This window comes from Mustela erminea, chromosome 10 (genome assembly GCF_009829155.1).
Source record: "Mustela erminea isolate mMusErm1 chromosome 10, mMusErm1.Pri, whole genome shotgun sequence".
Taxonomy (NCBI): Eukaryota; Metazoa; Chordata; class Mammalia; order Carnivora; family Mustelidae; genus Mustela; species Mustela erminea.
The window spans coordinates 89,087,342-89,106,399 of NC_045623.1; the positions used below are offsets into that span (position 1 = coordinate 89,087,342).

At 38.8% G+C, this 19,058-nt stretch overlaps 1 protein-coding gene across 3 annotated transcripts in view; it reads left to right on the forward strand.

Annotated features, from left to right (window-relative positions):
- The first annotated feature begins 764 nt into the window (after positions 1–764).
- EYA3 (EYA transcriptional coactivator and phosphatase 3) overlaps positions 765–19,058 on the forward strand; it is a 115,609-nt gene continuing 97,315 nt past the window's right edge. For 2 of the 3 annotated variants that reach the window (XM_032303707.1, XM_032303708.1), the window contains exon 1: positions 765–928. The gene's annotated coding sequence lies outside the window, so the exon portion shown is untranslated. The remainder of the gene's footprint in view (positions 929–19,058) is intronic. The other variant, XM_032303710.1, reaches the window with a different exon arrangement.

Below are 19,058 nucleotides of genomic sequence, written 5' to 3' on the forward strand. Positions count from 1 at the left end.
ATTAAAAAGAAAAAAGGTATTTTAGAGGTGTATCAAGCAGTTTAAAAATAGTGGGTAATTTTTCTGAATTTTGTGGTACTTGTTAAGTTTTTAAAATTTCTAATTTGTGATTTCTTTTCTCACCCCAAAGATTCATTTTTATACCTCATATTGTATTTGTAATTTTGGATTTTTTTTTTTAAACAGGGCCCTCAAATTGAATAAATCTCAAGCCCCTGCAATACCTGAATTCAGTCTGGCTCCTTGCCCATATTTGGGCAGTAATTTAAAGTTAGCGAAGCATTAATACTGTTTCTGACATAAAATAATGGGCACGAAATAGAAGTCATTGTAAGAGTAATACAATTTTAGAAATAAGCTAATATTGGGGATTGAAACACCACCCTGGACTCGCCTCCCTACCAGTGTCTTCCAGAATTTCTCACCCATTCTTCCTCCCACAGTTTTTCTAAATCTGTCACATACATCGGCATTTCTTCTCACGATCGCTTTGGGAAGGCAGGCTTTACACGAGTCTAAAAAAAAAAAAAAAGTCTAAAAATATGAATGCTAAAATATTCTTTATCCGGGCTGCTTGTGCTTCAGCTGCGCCACAACACCACTGCCCGCTGGCAACCAAGCACCACCTCTCCGCACTACCCAATTCCAGACTCCCCTCGAGCCGTAACCAGGGGCGGGGCTCTCGGGAGGGTGGAGTTGGGAGGGGTCTAGATCCGCCCTCGCCCCGCCCCGTGAGGCCTGACACAGGCGCCCAGAGGCTGCTGGTGGAACGAGGTGTGGATTGTGCTGTGACTCTGGCCTCTGACTTCCGGTTCCTAGGGATGCGCATCCGGGTCACGCTAACGCCGCGGTTTCCTCCATCCGCTTGGTTCTGCTGTGAGTCTGGACCAGTACCCATGTCCTGCTTTGGGGCCTCTGCAGCCTTAGAGTGAGTCTCCGCCGAGACAGGGTCTGAATGCGGCCGGTCGAATGCAGCCTGTAGGGGGACGGGTCAAAAGTTCTGTCTTGGTCCCTGTGGGTGGGCGTTCGCTCTGCCTGTCCCTTGTCCCTGCAGTGCTTCCCTCACTTCAGCCCTTTCCCTCGCCGGCCTCGCCTCATTCACCTCGCCTTAGCCTTGCCGATCCCCGCGCACCTCTCGCCTGGCTGCCTCCCCATCTTCATCCGCCGGTTACAAGCCCGGGTTTCTTGCCTTTTGCCTCAGCGCTTCCCTCACCACTGCCTCTCGCTTTCGCCCGGCTCTCCTGCTAGCACCTCCCTGGTATCTCGCCGTTCTTTGCCGAAGCAGGACGGCCCACCTGCTCATTGTGCTTCCCCTCCTCCACTGCGAAACTGAGCCTGTCTTTCTGGGGTCCTAGGTCCCGTCCCCCTACTTCCATCACCTTCGACCCCTAGATCTTCCTGGGACTAGTAGGTGACATTTGTGCTTCGCCTGGGGTTCTCCCGCCTTTTCTTAGCTAGAGGAGGGCTTAGCGAAAGTCCCAATCTGGGCCGATTTATCCATCCTGGGGGAAGTTTTGCCTTGAGGCGTTGTGTTAGAGTCAACTCTGGTAGTTTCCGTAGTTAGGGAACAACAAAGGCTTTCCCAGTTCTTTGCTGGAGCACAGTTCGGGGGGCTCTCTCTGGAGCGGGCTAACAGGTGGCAGGAACACGAAACTGCTAGAGATGGGGCTTGTGTGGTCTGGTTAACTGACAGGCCATGATGACGTCCTGTCATTTTTGTGTTCTCTCTCCCATGAGAATGGATGCGCACGGCCGAGGTAAAAGTGCAGATATTCTTGGCACGATCACCTTTGTTTTCTGCATAGGCTTTACTTACAGGACAGTTGCTATGACAGAGGACAGAGTTTCTTGGGAGATTTTTAGCCCCAGATTTGCCAAAAATTTTATTATTACTGAAATTTTGTTTGCTGCTAAAGAATGCACTGTTAGTAATTTCAAAAGTACATTTTCTTTGCTTGAACTCAGTGTGCATATGTATCTTTATCCTTAAGTCTCATAAATTGTTTCTTTGTTTTTCCTATATTGACAAGTTTTCTATTTTTCTTCCCATTTCTTCATAAGCCAGACATTATACTACATTATCTCTTCCACTATTACTCTTTCACTTTTCTTTATTGTTTTCACTTTACTCTTTTTTTTTTTTTTTAAGATTTATTTATTTGAGTGGTGGGGGGAGCAGAAGTAGGAAGGGCAGGGGGAAGGAGAGAATCTCAGGCAGACTCCCTGCTGAGATTGGAGTCTGCTTAATGGATTTCATGACTGAGATCAGACCTGAGCCAAACCAGGAGACACTTAACTGACTAGTCTTAAAACCATCTTTTTCTCATTTGAGACTTAGGTTTCTCTTAAATTTCTTAAATTTCTGTGATGGCTCTTAGTCACCTCTAAGATGAAGAGATTGGATTTCATAGTGATTTGTGTCCCATTTCTCAAATGTTGTGATCTGAGGTGTATTTTGAGACAGAGGTTTGGATAATTTTTATTTTTTTTTCTGATGTTTTTAGTGGTGTCCAGCATTTGATTGCAAATGTTTTTCTCTAAGCAGCTTCTGGAATATAAATTGTGCTCTGAAATTTAGTACTTAAGTGAACAGAATAAATATAGCTTTTATGTCTGCTTCATTTTTGACTGGTGAGTTATAGAAAAATTTCTCTCATTATATGATACATATACATATGCAAGCATAGCATAGACCTTGACTCATTCCAGAATTGAGCTGCTCCCTTCAGCTATTTTTAGCATAGGACTTTGGAGTGTGGCCATATTCCTCCTGCAAGCCACAGAGAAGGACCCTTCTGGTTGGCTTTCAGGCCTTATCTAACAAAGGAAGACCTTTTGAAAGCTCCTTACCCATACCTCTTCCCCAGCACCTATACTGGAAACTCTAGCTTCTGTTCATCGTGGCCTCATCATTTGGCATCCTTAAAAACTAATCCCAGTGAGAGTGAGTATGGTCTGGCTCTCTATGTTTCCTCACCTCCAGGTTTGTAGACTTTTTTTTTTAGCCAGGGGAATTCCATAGATAGACTTATATTTGGATTGAAGCAAGGCCCTTTTTCAACCTTTTTTTCATTTCTGAACTTTTTATTTCTTGGGCATGTCTAAGTCTAAACCTAGATGGATTTCTCAGTTTACAGCTGGAGGGAACCATAGAGCTCAAACTTACTCCTTCATTTTACAAATAAGGAAATCAAGATTTTAGGAATTGGTGATTTTTCCAAGGTCAGGTTTTACAAATAAAGAAGTTTTGTGCATGCACTCAGAAGTCGGTTTTAGTTCCCTTAAAGTTGTAGGTCAGAGAGCACAATATAGTACTTAATGGTTCATTTCAATACATTTGTGTCACAGGAATGAGTTTTAGGATAAGAAGTTTATGACAGATTTTAAAATTGAAGGCTCGGGGGCGCCTGGGTGGCTCAGTGGGTTAAGCCTCTGCCTTCGGCTCAGGTCATGATCTCAGGGTCCTGGGATCGAGCCCCACATCAAGCTCTCTGCACAGCAGCTTCCCCCTCTCTCTCTGCCTCCTTTTCTGCCTACTTGTGATCTCTCTCTTTAAAAAAAAAAAAAAAAAAAAAAAAAATTGAAGGCTGAAGTTATTTTGCCTTCAAAGATGGACTTGAAAAAAGTTGTGTTGTGCAGACGTAGAAGTTGAGAAGTCTTAGGGAGTCTCTCTCTTTCTTCCAAAATCACTTTAGCTTATTATGATATAAATGCTGCATAAAACCCTTTACATGGAATGAACATCCTATGGTCTTGTTGGAGCAATTGTGTTTGCACTCCTGGTCTTCCTACCCAATACTAACAGACCTTCTAGTTACTGAAAAGCCTGCATGTCTTATCTAACTTCCAAACAAATAAACGAAAATATCACTATAGATAGCTTAGAGTATGTTTGTAAGGCTCAGAAGAGGAATCGTTGTCAGTTTTCTATAAAAATTTCTCTTTTAGTTTAGCAGTCTTAGCTTGTACGCCTGAGGGCTCAATTTAAAATAAATTTCTGCATATTAGCTTATGCCTACAAGGTTTTCTGTTTTTATTTGGCTTACTTATTTTTGAATGTTCTTCTTCTTCTTCTTTTTTTCATTTTACTTGCTACTGTGCTTTTCTTACATGGTTAATTTTTATTCTTGAACCCTGGGATATATTTTAAGGAAATGTAGCTTTAAAAATTTGAGAAACAAAGTACCCCTCTTCCATGTTCTTACCAGTTGTACCTTGCAGCGTGATGGTTTCTGTGATCTGCCTGAGCCACTTCATAACTTCATTCTTTTTGTTTTGCTTTCAGATAAAAGGCTGGTAGAACTTTTTTGATAGTTTGTCTAAAAGACTTCGTGTTCTGCATATAGCGGCAGGGTATTTTAACTGAAAATTATTTTAAATGGAGGAAGAATAGTTCAAAATAGTTAACATAGACTAGTTTAATAATAGAAATAATTCAAAGTATATTTAAGAATATTAGGAATAATTTATTTTTCTTATACATTCATTTGCATCAAGGAGTTAATTTGGAATAAAGTTGAAAATAGGTGGGATTTCCATCTGCTAACTAACGTAGAAATGCAGGTGCATTTTCTTATACAGAATATATGGCTTAAGCTGTGAATATGTTTTATTGACAGAGAACATAGTGAATAATGGATTGGCAACCACATCATCATCTCAATATTTTTATTTGGTCCCATCAACCTAAATTTTAGGGTATCTAATTATTAAATGTAAAAATAATGAGAGTATTTTCTTTGTTATTTCTAGTATATTCAAAAACAGTTATTAGAAATATGGGCTTCATAAAATTTATCTTTACTATTTTCTCCTTTTAAATAATGCAGTAGTGTTTTTCTTTTTCTTTTTCTTTTCTTTTTTTTTTTTTTTTAAAGTAATCTCTACACCCAACATGGGCCTGGAACTTACGACCCTGAGATCAAGAGTCATATACTCTACCAACTAAGCCAGCCTGGCATCCCTGTATTAGTATTTTAAATTAGAAAATGAAAAGTGTAGGGGCGCCTGGGTGGCTCAGTGGGTTAAGGCCTCTGCTTTCGGCTCAGGTCATGATCCCAGGGTCCTGGGATCGAGCCCCGCATCGGGCTCTCTGCTCCGTGAGAAGCCTGCTTCCTCCTCTCTCTGCCTGCCTCTCTGCTTACCTGTGATTTCTCTCTGTCAAATAAATAAATAAAATCTTTAAAAAAAAAAAAGAAGAAAAGAAAATGAAAAGTGTAAATAGTGCTAGCCTTTCAACACCCATTGAAATCTAAAATTAGATTAAAAACTCTTAACAGGGGGCGCCTGGGTGGCTCAGTGGGTTAAGCCTCTGCTTTCAGCTCGGGTCGTGATCTCAAGGTCCTGGGATTGAGCCCCACGTCGGGCTCTCTGTTCGGCGGGGAGCCTGCTTCTCCCTCTCTTTCTGCCTACTTGTGATCTCTCTCTCTGTCAAATAAGTAAATAAAATCTTCAAAAAAAAAAACCTCTTAATAAGAGTAGGAATAGAGGGAACATACCTCAACATAATAAAGACCATATATGACAAATGCATCACAAACACAGTCAACAGTGAAATAGTGAAAGCCTTTTTTTCTAAAATCAGGAACAACGCAAGTATGCCCACTCGCTGTATTTATTCAACATAGTATTGGAAGTCCTAGCCACAGCAGTTAGACAGAAAAAGAAAAAAGAAATGTATCCAAATTGCTAAGAATAAGTTAAACTGTTAGTATTTGCAGGTGACCTAATTCTGCATGTAGAAAACTTAAATTTTCCATAGACAGCTATTAGAATTAATGAATTAAGTAAATTTGCAAAATAAAATAACAGTATACAAAAATCTGCTGCATTTCTACACAATAATGATTAACTATTAGAAAGAGAAAACAAGGGCACCTGGGTGGCTCATTTGTTAAGCGCCTGCCTTCAGCTCAGGTGGTGATCCCAGGGTCCTGGGATTGAGCCCCGCATCAGGATTCCTGCTTGGTGGGAAGCCTGCTTCTCTCTCCCACTACCCCCTGCTTGTGTTCCCTCTCTCGATGTATCTCTCCGTCAAATAAATAAATCTTTTAAAAAAGAGAGAGAGAGAGAGAGAGAGAGAAAACAATCCCATTTACAGTGGCATCAAAAAAAGTAAAATGGGGGGCGCCTGGGTGGCTCAGTGGGTTGAAGCCTCTACCCTTGGCTCAGGTCATGATCCCGGGGTCCTGGGATCAAGTCCCACATCAGCCCTGTGTCTGGCTCTCTGCTTGGTGGCGAGTCTACTCCCCCCCCCCCCCCCTCTCAGGGATCCCTGCTTGCCTCTCTGCCTACTTGTGATCTCTGTCAAATAAATAAATAAATAAATAAAATCTTTTTTTTTAAAAAAAAGAGTAAAATGTCTAGGAATAAATGTAATCAAGGAAGTGAAAGATATGTGCACAGAAAACTCTTAAGAATTTAAAAATTGAAGATGATGCAAATAAATAGAAAGATAGTCCATGCTCATGTATTGGAAGAACTAATATTATTACAATATCCTTACCATCTGAAGCAATCTATAGGATCAGTGCACTTTCTTTCTAAATTCCAATGGCATTTTTCATAGAACTGAAATAAGGAACTCTAACATTTGGGTGGAAAATTCAAAAAAAAAAGAAAAATTAAAAAAATAGTGTTGACTTACTGTAAGTTAACAGATCCCCCCTAGGCAGTCAGTCAGTGCTTAATGTCTTAAAGATCTTACTACAGATTGTGTTGGATACACTTTAACTTATTAGCTTGGTTAATATTTGCACTAGTTAGATTTGCTTTTATTTGCCTTAGAAAATAGCAGTAATCTTTCTAACACATGTCTTTTAGCAAATTTATTTTGGGTGCCTACTATGTATCATTTTAATAATATATATATAGGTTGTTCATTGAACTAGGTAATATTAAGGCTGACATATATACTTAAATCCTAAATTTGGTTTTCCTTGTGCATATTTGAATTAAACTATAAGATGTAATATAATGTATATTATAGGGGGTAGCCAGAAAAAGAAGCAGCAGCAGCAGCAGCAGCAGCAGCAGCAGGGGGTAGAAAACATAATTAGAATTAAAATAAACCTTAGTCCTGAGAAAGTGTCACTTCTTACTTCTTACTGGTGACAATGGTAGATGATTTTTTATGTTTTTTATGTTTTATGTTTATGATTTTTATGTTTTTCTGTTTTGAAAATACTTTGGTTTTTCATCATTAATTGAGTTTAAGGTTCTTGTGTTAATTTGCATCACAGTTTAATATAAAATCCTATTCTTTATAGGTACAATTAAATAAATTTCATTTGGGAAACTTCACAACTGAACTGTAAAAATGTAATGGTAAAACAGTAAACATTAAAGTAGCTTTACATAGCTCTTACTATGTGTCAGGAACTATTCCAAGTGGTTTACATATATTAACTCTTTAATCTTTACAGCCCTGTTAAGTACTGTTCTTATCTCCACTTTACAGTAGAGGAAGCCAGGGCAGAGAAGTTACATAACTTGCCCAAAGTAACAAAGCTAGTTAGCCAGAGAGCTGGATTTGAGTTTAGTCTCTCTGGGTTCAGAGTTCATGACATTTTGAACAGAGTTCTACTAGTTTAGTGATTTCTTCCTTTGTAGGTTAAGGTTACCTTAGGGGTTTTACGTGGTCTTTTTATCAATGCTGGCTTAAGGCATATTGCAAACCCTGTATTTTCTATGTTTCTTAGAAGGCAAAAATCATGTATTAAGAAAGGAAAACAGGACCAGATCTTTCCCTCTTAAAAAAATTATCTTGTTGGGGCACCTAGGTGCCTCAGTCAGTTAAGAGTCTACATTTGGTTTGGGTCATGATCCCAGGGTCCTAGGATTGTCCCCACATTGGGTTCCTGGCTCAGCAGGGAGTCTGCTTTTCCCTCTCCCTCTGCCATTTCCCCTGCTTGTGCTCTGTCAAATAAATAAAATCTTTAAAAAAAAAATTATCTTATGGAAGTTGGTTACTTTTGAGTTTTAAAGAGAAAAGGTAATACATTTAATACAATACATTCTATATTATTAACATGTCTTACCTCTAGATCTTAATATTTTTCCTTTCTTTGATTTGCAAAATATTAAGCAAATTTATGTAATAGTCTCAAGCTCTGAAATCTTAGTGTCCCCAGTATGAATTTAACAACTCTGAAATATGAAGCAAAACTAAAACTGAAATTTCTCACTTAGATATATCTCATTTTCAAATTTGGAAATTTGTGCAAAATTAAGTGTTTTTAGTTTTACTTAGAAAAGAGGAGAACTTTTGCAAATTAATTCCTTTGTAAATTGAAAAATGCAAATAGTAATTTAAAACATTATTAATCATATTAATATTATTCTTTTGTTCTTTTATTTTTCCCAAATATAAAAATTCTTGTGTGTCCTTAGGGAAGGGGATGATTTTACATCAGTTCAGGTGGTAGTTTAATGTAAGAGTCTGAGATATGCGAAGTAATTCTTCTGAGTATTTTAAAAACAATTGAGAATCATGAGATCTGGTTAACAGGAAAAAACTACAGTATTCTTTCTGGTAAGAAGAGACACTTGTTTAGGGATACTGCTTATTTTATTTCTTACATAGTAACTCCCATTTATTTATTCAGACATTAAATAAGTACACCATTTTTCATAGTCTTGATTTTTTTCATTTTGGTGGGAAAATACTGTTATGGAGCTAAAAAGTCTAAGCTTTGTTGTGCTGATTTACTTATTTGTATTTAGAATGTTTTTTACTTCGGTTTAAATGTTTAATTTTTATTTCAAAAACAACTCTTTTTTTGTATGTGGGTTTGATAATCAGTTTATCTTCTAAAATTTCAATAGTTTTTTTTCTTTCACCTGAAATTTAATAATGTAGCAATTACTGGATTTAGGAAAATTGTTTATTGCTATCAGCACTGTTACTATGGGAATAAATTAGAATGATTAGCTCTAAGGTGGAATTGAACTTTATTCTTTAGTTTCCATAGTAGTTGAAAAAGATTTAGGTCAGATTCACCTGTTGTTCCTCCTTTTTTCAAAATAAGAGGGAATTTTAATTTAGCACAATGATGTTAATATTTTCCCACTAGATACGATAGTTTCTCTTTTTATTGATGGCATAATCCAAAATAATGTGTATATGATTTGGTTTTTAGAAAATTTCAGAATTTAGAGAACACTGTAGGATTAAAAAATAGTATATACATGACTTAGGAAAAAAGTGCCCTAGAAATCAGTGTGTTATTAATTCACTGAATTTTTCAAATTCGCTTTTACTTTTTACCAAATCTTTGTTGTCGATTCAGAATCCATGATTAGATAACAAGACCATGAACTCTGAATAAGAGTTCTTGAGAGTGAGAATGAGAGCTTTTGCAAAGAAAAGAAGCCATCTCTAGTATTCGCGTGGCATTTAATAGCTAGATGAACTGAAAATCTTTGTTTTGTCTCATTTCTATGTATCTCCTGTTAGTATTTATTTATTTACTTTCGATACCTCACATTCTGTGAAATTGTTGTCTGTTTGGAATAACTCTGTTAAACTATTAATTCTTACGCAGACGGTTTCCTTTTCCTTTTTTGTTCTTTTTCAGAGGGTTGCTTTGAAAGAGCTGTAATTTAGAGAACCACCAAGACTCAATGTTATTTCCTGTGTAGTTTGAAGTGGATATTTTCCTCCTTTTCTCTGGCCAGTTTTTTATATTCTGTTAAAGTGGCTTTCAAATTTTTTTAATCATGACCCACTATAAGATGCAGTTTTTCATTGTTACTGAGTCTGTATACACATATGTACATTATCCAGTACTTGTACATATTAATGTTTAAAAGTGAAGTAGGACATTGGGGAGGGTATGTGCTTTGGTGAGTGCTGTGAAGTGTGTAAACCTGGTGATTCACAGACCTGTACCCCTGGGGATAAAAATATATGTTTATAAAAAATAAAAAATTAAAAAAAAAAGTGAAGTAGGAGTTTTGTGAAACAATATTATCCTTACACTACTGGTAATGAATTGTAATATTTTTTTTCTATTTTGTTTTATTGTATTTCATTCAAAACTCTTGGTCTCCACTAAGTTAGTAAGATAATATATTAATGCGTTTGGAAAGTTTGGAAAATGCAGTTTGGAAAATTCTAATGACTGCTAGATTTTTTCCAGTATCGTCTTTTTTGTAATTGAAATGTTTGGGTTTGTTATTTTCTTTCTCTGAAATGTATCTTGATTCTTTTAAGCTTTTGATCTAAGTAACTATGCAGAACAGTTGAGAGAGGGAGACCCTATTGCCCTGATTGTCATTGCTGTCATCTGTGTTTTACTTTGTCTAGGCACATGAGCTTTGAAAAACGCTTGGTCACATGCAGCGCTTCTATCATTGGAATCCTTTGCTAGATTCCAAATAATAGTCAAAGTTTAAGTTGATGAAGTTGCTTTTCACCAACTGCTCCTGCTCTTGGCAACTAGTCAAAAGTTTACAAAGCTGCTTTATTCTGCTTTCTTCTGGCTCCAGTCCAGTCTTTGTAAGCCAAAAAAGAGAACTGAGGAGTGTAGAAGTTTGCGTCTGTGTGTAGATGATCAGGTGAAAGTGATGTGGCTGAAGAGTGGACTGTATGTATGTTTTATATATTGTCCGGACTCCTTTCCTGTAATCGTAAAGGGGAAAAGATGGTAGAGGTCCCAGCAGTTCCTAGCATATCGTAGCCATTAGAGTGAGGCAGTGTCAGCAGCACACCCTACTGTTTATCACCACCACCTCCTAACGCTTTCTGTTCCAGGCACTGTTTAAAGCACTTTTTTTTTTCACTTGGGGCGCCTGGGTAGCGCAGGCAGTTAAGCATCCAACTTTTGGTTTCAGCTCAGGTTGTGATCATGAGATGGAGCCCTGTGTGGGGCTCCACACACAGTAAGGAGTCTGCTGGAGATTCTCTCTCCCTTTCCCTCGGCCCCTTGTGCTCATGCACTTTCTCTCCCTCTCTCTCTCTCAACATAAATAAAGAAATCTTAAAAAAATAATAAAGCACTTCACTTTATTCACTCATTCACTTGAGAAGCCTGGGAGAATGAGAACGAGAGGATAAAGAAGAAAACTTGCCTCAGTATTATTATCTGGCTTGTGAATTCTAGCTACTTGCGAATGTGGCATGGCATCCCGTGCATTTTTAGCTTGGTCAGCTTTCTGAAGTCATCAGTGCTGCCTGTGATGTTCCGTATTGAATGGCACATAACTGTGGTTTGAGACCTAAGGCTTTGAGGCTAGGCTGTCTGGGCTTGAATTCCAGGTTGGTGACTTACTAGGTAAATAACCCTGGGCAAGTCCCTCTCTGTACTTTAGTTTTCCCATCTGTAAAATGGTGATAATAATAACTAGTACCTATCAAAGACTTACTGAGTGGATTGAATGAGTTATACATGTAAAGTACTTAGGACATTGAGGCGTAAAAAACATTCCATAAATGTTAGCTATTAATAACTCACAATGCACAGTTGGATCTCCTGAAAGTATTTGTGACCATGATGAGTTCTGTGTATTTGCTAACAGGATGTGATTGACATTCAATGTTTTATTGTCCTGGAGCTTAAAAACAGCTTTCCTTGCAAAGGACTTACAGGGAAAGCTCTCTTGTAGGATATTTGGACTCAAAGCCAAATGAAAAGGGCAAAGCTACAGGCCCAATTTATTTAATTTCTTATAGGAATCTCTTGTTACTTGGATCTTATCCTTAATAATTTTAATATTTTTCCCTTTGAAAAACTAAAGACAGCTAGTTGCTGAATTGACTTTCACTCAAGACCAGATTTCTTTCCTGAATTTATCTTTTGTCTAAAATATTTATTTTATTTTTCTTTAACAAATAGCTATATGATGTTTACTGTGGTGCTAGGCACTATCCTGAGAGCTTCACAAATATTAGCTCATTTAAATCTTTTGACAAAGACACTTGTTATTCCCATTTTATGGATGAAGTATGGATGGATGGATGAAGTAATTGAGGCACAGGAAAGTTAAATAACTAAACTCCCACACCTTTCATCAGTGTAGAGCTGGGATTTGAACCTAAGTAGTCTGGCTCCAGAGCTAATGCTTCAGGCTTGCCAAACCTGTCTCTTACAGAGGTAAATTATGTTGAAAAGAGTAAAATAAAAGAACAATTGTTCAAACTTCACTATTATTGTGAAACTAATATGACACTGTATGTTAACTACATTGGAATTAAATTTTTTAAAATATGGAAAAAAATCACTGTTCCTCATTCTGCTGAAATGACAGCACTGAATTTTTGGGTGATGAATTCTCAAAGGAGTAAATAAGTTTGGAGAAATAAAACAATAATGAAAGAACTGAACCTAGATTTTATAGTTCTGACAGCTAAAGACTTGCATTTTCAAAAGACTTAGTTTTGTTAGCATAGTGTAAGATAAATTTTCTATGAATAATGGAGAGCTGATGTATAAATGTGTTATATGTAGCTTTATAAAGTGTGATGTAAAGTTTTGACTTTTTTTTTTTTTTTAAAGATTTTTTATTATTCATTTGACAGAGAGAGATCACAAGTAGGCAGAGAGACAGGCAGAAAGAGAGAGAGAGGAGGAAGCAGGCTCCCTGCTGAGCAGAGAGCCCGATGCGGGACTCGATCCCAGAACCCTGGGATCATGACCTGAGCCGAAGGCAGCAGCTTAACCCACTGAGCCACCCAGGCGCCCAAGTTTTGACTTTTGAATGAGGAAGAGGTAGGGTACAAGTTTTTCAGTATAACTGGAAACAGCGCATTTGTAGGATATTCATGTTGGAATAAACCATGTATCAGGCCATAGTACCTACAGAAAAAATTATGATTCTCTTAGAAATGTTAACTTCACAGATTAAAGGAGGATAAAGATAAAATTTTGGAGGTTTTGAGTTCCGTGGAGTCTGGATTGCTACACATTAAATTCTTGAGCTTGTGACTGACAAGTTACTAAAAACAAGGAGAACTGGAAAGAACATAGAACTGTAGGATTATCGTTAAGCTCACTTTGACAGATATAATTCAGATTAACTCATTTCTTCTCTATACTTTTTACTGTGCTTTGGAATTTTTCTTATAGAACAGATCTCCTTATTTTATCAGAAGCTTGTGGGGATAAGTTTTCATAATTTTTATTAAAGATTGTTTTATAAACAACTTCAAAGGATGATTTTCCAAGAAATAATACTAGAAATTTTAAGAACAGTTTTTCTTAGAGAATCTATTCCTGATCAAGTATTTTTCCTATTAAGAATTTAGTACAGGGGTGCCTGGGTGGCTCAGTGGGTTGAAGCCTCTACCTTCGGCTCAAATCACGATCCCAGGGTCCTGGGATCGAGCCCCACATTGGGCTCTGCTCAGCAGGGAGCCTGTTTCCCTTCCTCTCTCTCTGCCTGCCTCTCTGCCTACTTGTGATCTCTGTCAAATAAATAAATAAAATATTAAAAAAAAAAAAAGAATTTAGTACAGCCTAGGGGCCCCTACGTGGCTCATTTGGTTAAGCAACTGTCTTCAGCTCAGTTCATGATCTGGAGTCCTGGAATCTAGTCCTGCCCGCATCAGGCTCTCTGCTCAGCAGAGAGTCTGATTCTCCCTCTGACCATCGCCTTCTTGTGCTCGCTCTCTCATTCTCTGTCTCTCAAATAAATAAATAAAATCTCAAAAAAAAAAAAAAGAATTTAGTACACTCTAAATGTATTTTTTTTTTAAAGATTTTGTTTATTTGACAGACAAAGATCACAAGTATGCAGAGAGGCAGGCAGAGAGAGAGGGGGAAGCAGGCTCCCTGCTGAGCAGAGAACCCGATGTGGGGGACGTGGGGCTCGATCCCAGGACCCTGGGATCACAACCTGAGCTGAAGGCAGAGGCTTTAACCCACTGAGCCACCCAGGCGCCCCTCTAAATGTATTTTTTAAAAATTCTTCTCAGTAAGTTCTGATAGTATTCTGTTATTATAAAGTTACTATAAATATTCCTACAGCTGACAATACCATAACATGTTGGTCAGTCATATCTCCCAAATAAAGTAACCAGAAGAATTCACCAGCTTTACCACAGTCAGTTGGCTGGGCTGTTTATTTATGGAAGGAGTTCACCAGCATGGTGATGGCTTTTGTCTATCCACAGACAGTTCTGTGGATACACAATTACACAGAAGGTGTAGTTGGTTAAAATCCCCCCCCCCACCCCCCCAGAAATGTGAGTTGTGCTGATGCCTGAATTGTGGAACTAAAAGGCTTTCTTAGGGTGCCTTGAAAGACAGTCTGAAGGTAGATCAGCTGAGTATAGGTCTGCTGGATTTTTGTGTCTACTTCAGCAGGACACTTGAGCTCAAAGGACTCTGAGTAATCCGTTAGGTTTGTTAGAAGTTTTTTGAAAGGTAATATATCGAGAAAAGTTACCATCAGTTGATGAGATTGGTGAATTTCTAAAAGATAAACAATAAGATTGAATCAGTAGAGACTAGGAGAAGAAGTCATAACTGAAGGTATATGTAGAAGTTTCAGAATTGGGGGCGCCTAGCTGGCTTAGTGGGTTAGAGCCCCTGCATTCAGCTCAGGTCATGATCCCAGGGTCCTGGGATGGAGCCCCACATCGGGCTCTCTGCTCAGCAGAGAGCCTTCTTCCCTCTCTCTCTGCCTTCCTCTCTGCCTACTTGTGATCTCTGTCAAAAAAATAAATAAAATCTTTGAAAAAAAAAAAAAGAAGTTTTAGAAATGTATCAGACTCCACATAGACAATTATGAAGAAATGAAGGGTGCCTGGAGTATAGTGATTTTGAGCATTTGGTGTTTGTCCCCTGGATAAAGGCTGGGAAAGTGCTTTCCAGACACATTGAACAGTCTGCTTGTGGAGGGCATGTATTTCCATGGTCTGTTCTCCCCATGGTGTTTAGTGTATATTAATTAGATTATGTCATTCCTTTGTTTGAAACACCCATCGCCTTCCCAAACTCCGTATCATGTGTTACAAGGCTGTGTGTGATCTTGCCCTTGCCTGCTTCTTGGTCTTTGTTTCCAGCTACTCATTCACTTGCTGACAATGGCCTTTTTGCTATTTCTCAAACATGCCAAGATGTTATCATTTCAGTTTCTTTTTTCTTCTTTTTTTATAAATTTTATTTATTTGTCAGAGAACGCATGTGCGAGTGCACAAGCAGGGGGACCCCCGGCAGGCAGAGGGAGAAGCAGGCTCCCTGCTGAGCTAGGAGCCTGATGTAGAACTCAATCCCAGGACCCTGGGAACAGGACCAGAGCCGAAGGCAGATGCTTAACTGACTGAACCACCCAGGTGCCCCTCCTTTCAGTTTCTTTTTACTTGTTTCCTTCTGAAACCTCTTCCTTTGCATCTTCTTATAACACTCTCCTTTTCATTATTCAGATCTCTGCTGAAATATTACCACCTCAGAGAAGCTACCACCCTATCTGAAATAGCTCCCTTGTAGTCAGTCTCTATTCTTTGTGTTGTTTCCTGTGGTACTTAACTACTTTGTGAAATTACATATTTGTTCATCTTTCTGTTAAAATATAAGTTCCTTGAGGCTGGGGCCTTCGTGTTTATCACTGAATTTCCAATATCTGAACTAATGCCGGGCACATAATAGACACCCAATAAATATTTTATAAATGAATGAGTGAATCTTGAGATTAGAGAAAGAAGCATGAGGAGCCTGAAGTCGCAGAGGAAGCGAAAAGCAAAATGAGTAGTTAACTCCAGTGTTTCTCCCCAGGATAAAGCTTTGCTAGTTGCTCTGAAAGTGAGTCTTGGCATAAGAGGCCAGATATATCCCTAATAATTTGTGATGTTCAGAAGAGACAGGGATTCATATCTAGAAAGCAGGTTACCAGCAGACCAGGCCTAACTGTGTGTTTCTCCCTCTTCATAATCAGTGGAAGTGAATATGTATAACTAGAACCTACTTAAAGCAACAGATGAACAAAGATTCTCATCCACTCTGAGAAAAAAAAAGTTGAGGTAAAACTCCCAACTACAAAAATGAACTCTAGGGGCACCTGGGTGGCTCATTTGGTTAAGCGTCTGCCTTTGGCTCAGGGCCCTGTCAGGCTCCCAGCTTAGTGGGGAGTCTGCTTCCCCCTTACTCTTCCTCTGTGCTCTCTCTCAAATGAATAAATAAACTCTTTTAAAAACAGTGAACTCTAACAATCTAGATTTAATCATTTGAGGAAAATTAATGCTATGAAAGAGAGGAATCAAATGTAACTGACACTAAAGTCAATAGTGAATAGTATAAGCCGAAGGAGATTTTAAAGATAAGCATTTTTAGTAATTTGAAGAAATAATGAAATAAATGTAAATGTTGAAATTTTAAAGAGAAATAGCAAATATAGCAAAATAATAAGTATAAAGGTTGAGTTAAGGGGCGCCCAGGGGCTCAGTCAGTTAAGTGTTCAACTCTTGATTTCTGCTCAGGTCACAATCCCTCGGGTCATGAGATTGAGCTCTGTGCCGGACTTCATGCTGGGTGTGGAGCCAGTTTAAGATTCTCTCTTCAGCCCTCACCCCCATCCCACTCAGGCACGTTCTCTCTCTCTCAAAAAAAGAAGAAAAAAAAAGAGTGAAAGGAATTTCTCAGTTAAAAAGCAGTCAGCAATAATGACAGTAAGAACCTCTGAAAGTTTTCTCCTTCATAAAAGCAATGAGAACACTGGCAGACATAGAACCAACTCTTCCAGAACTCTGAAAATTAACCATAGGTTTAGAGCAAACTGGGAACATTTATTCAAGAAAAATGGCCACATTTCAGGAAAACAGTGAACTTTGTAGCAGTTTAACTTGACCAAAAGCCATCCTCCTCTCCAGTTCCACAGTAGCTTTGAAAACTAGTAACCTCCAATCATGGTGAAAACTAGCAGCCTAGAAACCAACAGGAAGCGATGGAACAAGATTGGTTCTTCAAAGCCCCATTCTCAGAGAATTGTCAATTGAATTTGACCTGTCATTACTTGTTATTATTGACCTGTCTGGTAGTTCCTTACAAGACCTCATCTGTACACTTGAAGAATTCTTCCCCCCTCCCGCCCCCAGGGTGTTCATTGAGAAAAATTAGAGGCAATTATTGAACATCTCAGCTGCCTGTGGTAGTGAATAGCAGTTGGGGCAAACAGGCTAACCAAAAAAGCTTAAAAGGAAAAGCTGGGGAATAGATGTCCATAGGAGATCTGTAAAGCTTTGATGCGTTCCTGGGAATCTAGAATGCTGTTGCACAGAGGTTGAGCAGTATGCATGTTTAGGAAGGACCTGAGAACGCCCTAAATTCTCAGTTCTGGTTCATCTGGAGGCTCTGTGCCTGCAGATACTAAGGCTAAGCCAGAATTGTGAACTGACTGGCTGAGTGCTGAAGGTGTGCCCTAATATATATAGAAAGCCCATCAGTAAGGACTGGGAGATTTATTGGTTCCAGGGGACTAGGGAAATCTATCTAATCATTAGCTGACCATTAAACTAACAGCAGAGACCTCAGTGGCCACGTACAACAAAAAATCCAGGTTCTATAGAATTAGTTTCTCTATTTCCTTGTCCTATTTTCTATTCCTTACTGCTGCTTGAATAATAATTTACTTTTTATCTGTCTCTTCCTTCCAATTAGAACGTAATTGTACTAAGATCAGGGACTCTTTGTGCACAGTGCTTTATTGCCAGTGCCTAGAACAATGCCTAGTACATAAAAATATTTCTTTCTTTCTTTCTTCCTTTTTTTAAAGTAAGCCCTGTGGCCTTCATGGGGCATGATCCCAGGATCAAGAGTCACATGCCCCGGGGCGCCTGGGTGGCTCAGAGGGTTGAGCCTCTGCCTTCAGCTTGGGTCATGGTCTCAGGGTCCTGGGATCGAGCCTCAAGTTGGGCTCTCTGCTCATTGGGGAGCCTGCTTCCCCTTTTCTCTGCCTGCTGCTCTGCATGCTTGTGATCTCTCTCTGTCGAATGAATAAGTAGGATCTTAAAAAAAAAAAGAGTCGCATGCCCCACCGCCTAGGCCAGCCAGGTGTCCCTTAAATATTTCTTGAAATGGTGAGTAAATGAATGACTCCAGTATTAATCCCCTTGAAGTCACTGTTTTTATTTCTTTATTTCATTTTAAATTTTAATTTCATTTTATTTAAGTAATGTCTGCTTAAGAAAAATTAAGTGGGTCTCAAACTCATGACCTTGAGTTTAAGAGTCGCATATTCTTCCAGCTGAGCCAGTCAGGCGCCCCACTGTTCTTATTTTATTGTTGTGTATTTTATCTGTTTCATTCCTTTGCTGTTATTTTATTTTATTTTATTTTACATTTATTTTGACAGAGATCACAAGTAAGCAGAGAGGCAGGCAGAGAGAGAGGGGGAAGCAGGCTCCCCGCCAAGCAGAGAGCCTGATGTGGGGCTTGATTCTGGGATCGTGACCTGAGCCGAAGGCAGAGGCATTAACCCACTGAGCCACCCAGGCCCCCCCCACTTTGCTGTTATTTTAATGGGGTGGATATCAGGAGAGAGAGAGGATATAAATGGGTATGCTTCATCAGCTCTCATGAACCAGAATGTTCTGATTACTGATTTTGATAATAGGAATTTCATTGAGAGTAAACTGATTTGGATGAGGTTTGGAAGGTTTTATGGTAGAAGTCATTCTAACGAAGAGAACGCAAGAACTACACACACGCAGGGCACCTGGGTGGCTCAATCATTAAGTGTCTGCCTTCGGCTCAGGTCATGGTCCCAGGGTCCTGGGATCAAGCCTCAAATCTGGCTCCCTGCTCAGAGGGAAGCCTGCTTCTCCCTCTCCCCCTCCCACTGCTTGTGCTCCCTCTCTTGCCTTGTCTTTCTCTGTCAAATAAATAAGATCTTAAAAAAAAAAAGAACTACACACATGTATTATGGTGTAAAACCTTGTGCAAATAACCTTGACAGTCTGCATGAAATAGATGTTTTAGAAAATGTTACCAAATTTGACCCCAGAAGAAAGAAATTCAGGAGACAAATTATAAAGGGAATCAAAGTTATCAAAGGACCGCTCCATAAAAACTGTTGGACCTTGATGTTTTCGTAGGTATATGTTACCTCAAATAGCCAAGGAA